The sequence below is a fragment of the Camelus dromedarius genome, chromosome X (genome assembly GCF_036321535.1).
Source record: "Camelus dromedarius isolate mCamDro1 chromosome X, mCamDro1.pat, whole genome shotgun sequence".
NCBI lineage: Eukaryota > Metazoa > Chordata > Mammalia > Artiodactyla > Camelidae > Camelus > Camelus dromedarius.
This window is the reverse complement of record NC_087472.1, coordinates 46,957,648-46,965,533: the sequence shown is the minus strand read 5'-3', so window position 1 is coordinate 46,965,533 and position 7,886 is coordinate 46,957,648. Positions and strand designations below refer to the sequence as shown.

The 7,886-nt window shown below is 34.0% G+C and overlaps 1 pseudogene; it reads left to right on the top strand.

Moving 5' to 3' along the window:
- The first annotated feature begins 6,548 nt into the window (after positions 1–6,548).
- Positions 6,549–6,902, top strand: LOC105086042 (large ribosomal subunit protein uL29-like; annotated as a pseudogene).
- The last annotated feature ends 984 nt before the right edge of the window (positions 6,903–7,886 follow it).

Here is a 7,886-nt window from a genome sequence, read left to right as displayed (position 1 = left end):
ATCATCACACTGTATACTTTAAATACATACAGTTATGTTTGGCGATTATTCCTCAATAAAGTTAAAAACATGATAGATTTTTTTTTTTAGAAAATAAAATTATCATGGTTCTGGCATCTCTTAATTCACTTAAAAATTTCTTGAACCTAGTTATAGTTCTCCTGGTCTCCCTTTTGTGGCAATGAATTGCAGAAATGTATTATTTTAATTTTAAAATAAAAATTTCATTTATACATTTCACAAACATATTACATTTCAAAAGATGTCCCCTGGCTCTATTATACTGAGGAAAACAGAGGTTTTGCCGATCTTATGTCTATATGCCTGTAGATTTTGTTCATCTCTATCTTCAAACTTTCTCTTTTTAACCCGTATTTTCAGTTTTTAATCTGTACAAACATTGAAACCTCTCCATACACATGATTATTTTAATTGAAACGCTCTTATCAACTGTGGGTTTGGGTTTTGTTACATTTTACTTCTGGAGGAACATGCCTGTTTGGAGTTCTGTTTGTATTTCACTCATGCTTGGAGCAAAAGCCATGGGCTTATTCCTTTTGCCATCTTGCCATGTTTAAAATAATAAGATACGATTTTTATTTTCCTCTTGGCTCTTCTCACTTCCCTTCTGCTTCAGGGTACCACTCCTCTGCACCTTTTCCACGCCCATATCATAAGTGACAGGAATTTAATGAATCTTTCCTTTCCTTTCACAGGTTTCATTACTAAACGGAAAATTTGCTTTTTTTTTTTTTTTTTTTTTTTTTGCCACTATTGAGACACTTTCTTCTCAGATAATAGATATTTGGAAAATTTCCACAGTAACTGCTGTCAAAGATAAACAAAACTGGACATCAGTTATAGCAGGGAAATCAGGTTTTATTCAGTATCTACTGACAGCAGTTAAAGAACTGAGCTCCATTCCAATTTATGCTAAGGTGACTGGGCATTTTAAAGGGAAATGACTTGATTATACTATACATCCGTCAATTCAGCCTTTTGTTCAGAGAATGGCATAAATGCTGCAGTTAATGGTTAAAATTATTTGGAGGGATTTTGCTAAACATTTTGGTAAGCTAGTTTTTCTTTCTTTTTTCTTTCTTTTTTTTTTCTGAGGCTCAAAATAATCTTCTCCGTATGTATATATGTCACCCCCTACCCCCAAATGGAGTAAGGAGGGGGCTGGGTGGAGGCGCAAGTGAAACGTTACAAAATGGTGGTTCTTACAAATGAGGTTAGGCCAGCTGTGTCTTTCAGCTGGCGATTGTGGAAGTTACGATTCTATCTTGCCACAGAAACTGGGACAGAGAAAGCATTCACAATTGTAAACCCTTTGTAGTCCAGGCATACCTCATTTTATCTACTTGGTTTTATTACACTTCACAGATACTGCATTTTTTTTACAAATGGAAGGTATCTGGCAACCTGGTGTTGAACAAGTCTATGGGCTCCACTTTTCCATCAGCATTTGCTCACTTTGTGTCTCTGTGCCACATTTTAATAATTCTCACCATATTTCAAATGTTTTCATTATTATTGTATTTGTTCTGGTGATCTGTGATCTAGCTAAGACAATTAATGAAGATGGCTCCACTAAACAACAGCTCTTCAATGTAGATGAAACCGCCTTATATTGGAACAACATGCCATATAAGACTTTTACAGCTAGAAAGGGGAAGTCAATGTCTGGCTTTAAAGCTTCAAAGGACAGGCTGACTCTCTTGTTAGGGGCTAATGCAACTGGTGACTTGAGGATGAAGCCAATGCTCATTTGCCATTCCATAAGTCCTAAGGCCCTTAATAATTATGTTAAATCTACTCTGCCTTTGCTCTATAAATGGAACAACAAAGACTAGATAACAGCACATCGGTTTACAACATGGTTCACTGAATATTTTAAGCACACTCATTGAGATCTACTGCTCAGGAAAAAAAAAAAATCCTTTCAAAATATTAGTGCTCGTTGATAGTGCACCTGGTCACCCAAGAGCTCTAATGAAAATGTATGAGGTTAATGTTGTTTTCATACCTGTTAACACACCATCCATTCTGCAGCCCATAGTTTCAAGAAGCAATTTTGACTTTCAAGTCTTGCTTAAGAAATACATTTGGTAAGGCTGTAGCTGCCATAGACAGTGATTCCTCTGATGGACATGGGAAAAGTATTAAAAACTTTTTGGAAAGGCTAATCATTCAAATGCTATTAAAAACATTTATTTAAAAAAAAAACATTTATGACTCATGAGAAGAGGCCAAAATATCAGTATTAACAGGAGTTTGGAAGATGTTGATTCCAACCCTCATGTATGACTTGGAGAGGTTCAAGACTTCAGTGGAGGAAGTAACTGCAGATGTGGTGGAAATAGCAAGAGAACTAGAATTAGAGGTGGAACCTGAAGATGTGATTGAATTTCTGCAATCGCATGATAAAGCTTTAATGGATGAGGAGGTGCTTCTTATGGATGATCAAAGAAAGTGGTTTCTTGAGATGGAGTATAGTCCTGGTGAAGAATGTTGAAATGGAACAAAGGATTCAGAATACTACGTAAACTTAATTGATAAAACAGGGCCAGGATTTGACACACTAGACTCTAATTTTGAAAGAAGCTCTACTGTGGGTAAAATGCTATCAAATAACACTGCATGCTACAAAGAAATTGTTCTTGAAAGCAAGAGTCATTTGATGTACAAATTCATTGTTGTGTTGTTATATTTACTTTACTGCAGTGGTCTGGACCCAAAACCACAATATCTATGAGGTATCCCTGTAAATGAGCTAAGAAAGGGGAGGTCAAGGGCCTGTCATCAGTTGTTGGCTAGAACAAAGAGTAAATTTTCCTGGTAGAACATAGCTTTCTCAGGCACACATTTTGATGGGGTGCTGGAGTCATATTAAGGACACACCTTTATACTATTAGAAGCCATGTGGGTTTGTTCCCTCGGTGCAGACGTGGGTTGAGCTGTTACGTGCCAAGAGTGCTGTAGTTCTCATTGTGTCAATTTTTGTATTTACAGCTTGGGTTTAATAGCTGAAAAATACCTGTTATCTTGTAGATATCATTCACATAAGTGGTAGGATTTTGATGTATCCGATTAAAACAACTGGTTCTGAAGTTGCATTTAACCTCAATTTGGAGAGAACATGTGGAAATTTAATTTCAAGATCAGTTTTATATGTAACTTTTAATTTCTACCAAATAACAGTGAAAAATCAACATATATTTATTAATCACCTATTTACTGAACTGATTATAGAGTGTTAAACATTCATTGAGTGCCTTCTATAAGTCAGAAATTATTAGTCATTTTGACATCAGTTTTTTTTTTAAATTCTCACAATATAGACAAATATGCTCCCATTTTACAATCAAACTGAGACCAAGAAAGGTTAAATCATTTATTCAATGTTATTTGGAAGGTAAGAAGCAGAGATTGAAATTTGGACTAGGTCTCTTTAGCTTCACTCTGAGTACAAAAATATTATAAAAGGAATTTAAAAAGATGGCTTCTTTTCTCAAATTATATCAATCTAGTTGGAAAAATGCAAATTAAACTGACATATATTGAGTTACTTCCACATCATCAAATCCAGTTGTCAATTCTCAGTCCTCATATTGCTCTTTCAGTAGCATTTGATCTAGTTCATTGCTCCCTCCTTCATGAAAATGGGGAAAAAAGTAAATTTTGGAATAGCACATAATTAGAGAAAAATTGCATAAAATTTATATCTAGATTGTAGCAAGTGTGTATATATATTATATATATATATATATATATGTTCCAGACCACTGCAGAATTTTATATATATATGTTTCTTAAAATATATCTATCTCTATTTATATATATCTCTATATCTATGGATATAGATATTGATATATATCGAGTTACTATATCTCTATACCTATATATACCTATAGAGCTATAGATATACATCTGTAAATGCCATTCATTTCCCAATGGTAACCTGACTTTTTCCCAGAGTCCTGACTTCTATAATACTGTTTTTCCTCATTTTGCTTTAAAATTTTTCTAACTATATTGGCATTCCTACACAAATGAGTTTTGTTTTTTTTCCTGTTACTGAACATTAAATAAATGGAATACATTTGCATGCATTCTTTTATGTCTTGATTTTTCACCTGATATGATGTAAGATCGATCCATGTTGTTGTGCAGAGCTGTATGGCATCCATTTTCACTGCTATATAATATTGCTTAGGCTCAATGTACTAAAATTTTGAATGTCACATAGATGAACGTTTATTTTATTTACAGTTTCTGATGATTACAAGTGTTTCTCAGAACATCTCTGTACATGTAATTTCAAATAAATGTGCATGAGTTTTTTAGGCATGTAACTTGCAATGCTGATTGGTAATAGGATATGTTCAACTTTACAGGGCAATGCCAATTTTCTTCAGAGTGGTCATAAAATTGTTTGCTCCTTCCAACAGTCTATAAGGAGTCGTGTTGTTCTACATTCTCAACAATATTTGGCAGTGTTACTTTTATTTATTTTCGTATTTATTCATTTTTTTTAGCTAGCTAGCTAATCTGTTGAGTGTGTACAGCTATTTCATTTTTTTAAACTTACATTTCCCTGTGTACTAAGGGGTTTAAGAACCATTTCATATTTTTATTTTATTCATCATTTGGACTTTTCCTCTTTTTTGAAGTATCTTGTATTTTGTCCATTTTCTTATTAAAGTTCTCTCTCTCTTGGGTAGATTTGTCAAAGTTATTTATATATATATTTGATAGTAGTTCTTTTATGGTTATAAATTTTTCAAATATATTCACTCAGTCTGTGGCTTTTCTTTTCTTGCCACTCTTTTTTGATGTCTTTTCATGAACAGTGGTTCTTCATTTTACTGCAGATTCAACAATATTTTCCTTTATGGCTAATGCTTTACATGTTTTGTTTAGGAAATCTCTCCTACTATTAATTCATTACAATATTCTCTTATAGTCTTTTGTAAAGCTTTACAGCTTTGCCTTTCACTATTGCTTTTTATTTGAATTGGAATCAATATTTGTGTATGATGTAATATTGAGGTACAGTTTAATTTTTTTCCATATGTTTAACCAAATTTCTTAGCACAATTCATTGAAGAGACTACTCTTTATCCCACTATTTTGCAGTGTCATATTAGTCATAAATCAAGTGTCTATATATGGGTAGATCTATAGTCTCTTCCCTTATTTTGTGTGCTTTTGAAAAAATAGGTACATTGCTATTGTTGATTTTAGTCTTAGATGTACATTATTCAGGTAATGTTTTCTAATTCTTGTTTAAATCTTCTGTATCTTTATAACTTGTTCAATCCACTGTTGAGGAAAGTGGGTTAAAATCTCCTACTATGTTTTTTAAAATTTTCTATTAATTCTGTTGTTTTTCTCTATATTTATTTTGAGACTGTTTTAAGTGAATTCAAACCTAGAATTAATATGTTCTTGGTGAATTGAACATTTAAATATTGTGAAGAGATCCACTTTAATCTTAGCAATGATTTTTGCCCTAAAGAATATTTTGTTTGATAAAAATATAGCTACATGGCTTTTATGTCACTAGTATTTTCATGGGATATTTGTCAATCATTTTCTTTCAATCTTTCTGTGCACTTATGTTGTAATTTTTAAATCATCCCTGATAATCTTGAGGATTTAGTCCATTTTCATTTAAGGTAATTCATGATATATTTGAAAGAAATACAAATCTTTTTTTTTTTTTGCTTTGTATTTGTCTCATACATTCTATAGCTTTTACTCACCATTTTGCTTCTATTTTTTGTTAGCTAAATTAATTTTACCAATTCTGTTTTCCTAAATTATACATTGTTTTGATTATTTTATGGATTATTCTCAAAATTACAATACACATAATTGTCTTAATTTTCTATTGCCTCTCTAACAAATGACCATAAATTTAGTGGCTTAAAGCAACACAGATCCATTATTTTACAATCTGGTAAATCATAAATTCAACATGAGTCTCACTGGGCTAAAACCAAGCTGTCAGCAAGACTGCGTTCCTTTTTGGAGGCTCCAGTACAGAATCTAGTTTCTTGTCTTTTCCAGTTTGTAGAGGTCTCTGACTCACAGTTTCCTTTCTCCATGTTCAAAGCCAGCAAGGGCAGTTAGAGTTCTTTTCAGATTGCATTCCTCTGACCCTTTTTCCCTAATCACAGCCGGGACAAGTTCTTTACTTTAGAGACTCCTATGATTAATTGGGCCCGCTTGGCTAATCTGGGATAATCTCTCCATTGCAAGGTTTTTAAACTTAATTACTTATGCAAAGATCATTTTGCCATGTAAGGTAACATTTGTAGGTTATACAGATTCAAATGTTGTTATCTTTGTGGGACAGAGAGAAGCATTATTCAGCTTATCACAGTCTGTTTTCTGGCTCACAAGGATTCATGTCTGTCCCACATGCAAAATATATTCACCCCATCTTAAAGCCCCCAAAAGTCCCCAATAGCATCAATTCAAAGTTCCAAATTATGCTCTTTCCCTCTGAGAAGGCGGTGGTGGTACCTTGCTCAGCCATGACTAAGATTAAGGCTCCAGACTTTCCCTGCGAGAAGGGGGAGCTGCTGGAACATCTGGAGGACCTAAAGGTTGTGCTGTCCCAGCTGGATGTCATTAAACTGACAGGTGGCCCGGCTTCTAACCTCTCCAAGATCCGAGTTGTTCACAAATCCATTGCTCCTGTTCTCACTGTCATTAGCCAGACGCACAAAGAGAACCTCAGGAAATTCTATAAGGGCAAGAAGTTCAAGGCCCTGGATCTGTGACCCAAGAAAACGCACGCCATGCATCGGGAAGAGACACCGAAGACCAAGAAGCAGCAACGGAAGTAGCAGCTATACCCACTGCGGAAGTACGCGGTCAAGACCTGAGCATAAAGGCATCAACAAAACAAACTGGCAAAAGATCCCCCAAACAACAACAACAACAAAAACCCAAACCTAAATTTTATCAGCTCAGAAGTCCCAAATCATATCATCAAAATAATCTAAATTAGATATGGATGAGATTCTGGGTATGATCCATTCTGGGGAGCAATTCTGTTTCATGTGAATTGTAAAACTAAAGAGAAAATTTATCTGCTCCCAAAATGCAGATGTGGTACAGGCATAGGATAACAGTTACCGACATTCTTTTTCCATACGGAGAGAATGAAAGAGTAACTGATCCCAAGCAATTTCAAAATCCAGCCTGACAAACTCCATTAGGTTTCAAGGCCACAAAATGATGCTCTGTGTTTCTCAGCTCCACCCTCTGGGCTCATGGCTCGCCTTTCAGAGTCAATGTGTCTATTGCATGAAAAGTAGCTTGGATGTGTTTGTACCTGAGTAGTGTTTTCAGCCTGTTTCTAGTCTGTAGAATTTTAACAACCTTCTCACAAATTAAATTTTATCCTGGTAGTTTAAACTGTTTTTTTGTTGTTGTTGTTGTTGTTATTGTTTTATATTTAACCTTGATAAATGTAATTACTGCTATTTATATGATCAATATGCATTTTTACGTTTGTCCACATATTAACCTCTTAATTTGCTCTTTATTTTTTGCATTTCAATCGTTCCATCTGAGACTACTTTCCTTCCACCTAAAATATATCTTTAAAATTTCTTTATTGATCTTCTGCTGATGGAAAACTCTCTTAGTTTCCATTTGTCTGGAAATATCTTTAGTTCACTCTTATTATGAAAGGTACTTTTTACTGGGCTTATTTAGAATCTTAGGCTGCCATTTATATATTTATTTTTTTAATGCACTGAGTACATAGGATAATCACTGCCACAATTGAAAACCTAGTTGTAACCTAGTTGTTGGTGTAAATACTGTTTTTTTCAAAGTAATCTTTTTTTTTTTTTTTTTTT